This window comes from Penaeus japonicus, unplaced genomic scaffold (genome assembly GCF_977035675.1).
Source record: "Penaeus japonicus unplaced genomic scaffold, GWHDUDI00000001_assembly GWHDUDI00000023, whole genome shotgun sequence".
Taxonomy (NCBI): Eukaryota; Metazoa; Arthropoda; class Malacostraca; order Decapoda; family Penaeidae; genus Penaeus; species Penaeus japonicus.
The window spans coordinates 20,709,485-20,710,061 of record NW_028234425.1 but is presented as its reverse complement, the minus strand read 5'-3'; positions in this window follow the sequence as shown (position 1 = coordinate 20,710,061).

The window sequence follows — 577 nt, the reverse complement described above, 5'->3', positions numbered from 1 at the left end:
TATTTTTGAGACACCTCTCAGTGACAAATGCAGTACCAATTGTCACTTTAATAAACCAGGTTTTGTTATAAGGTAACATATATTAACTAACCAGTAGACTATCTGCAGTGCTATCTTCCTTTGAAGATAGTCTGTCATATTTACAACTACAATTTAAAACAGGCCACAATCCCGTTGTAAATATAAAAAAAAAGTAACACATACGCTTATATACAACAACAGTACTTCATGTGCGCACCCCTCTATTGGAGAGACTAGAATCGCTCACCCAAAGAAGTCCAAAGATCGAAGGTGATCTAGGCGATCGTCTCACCGCTAGTGACGCGTATAAACTCAAACAGTCGAAGCTAATTCTCATCAGCACGTATATCGCTTCGAGGCACTACTGTCGAAGGTCACTTTCTATGCCGTGAATTAGTATGCTCCTCACGATAAACCGACGCCTTATCCATGTGCTGAAATCCTTACCAAATTGAGGAAAACCAATAAAATCACCGAGAGGCGACGGCTGTTATTAGTGATATTCTTTGAATACATTCCCCATCAATGCTTGGGTGTTGTTTGTGCCACGATGGTC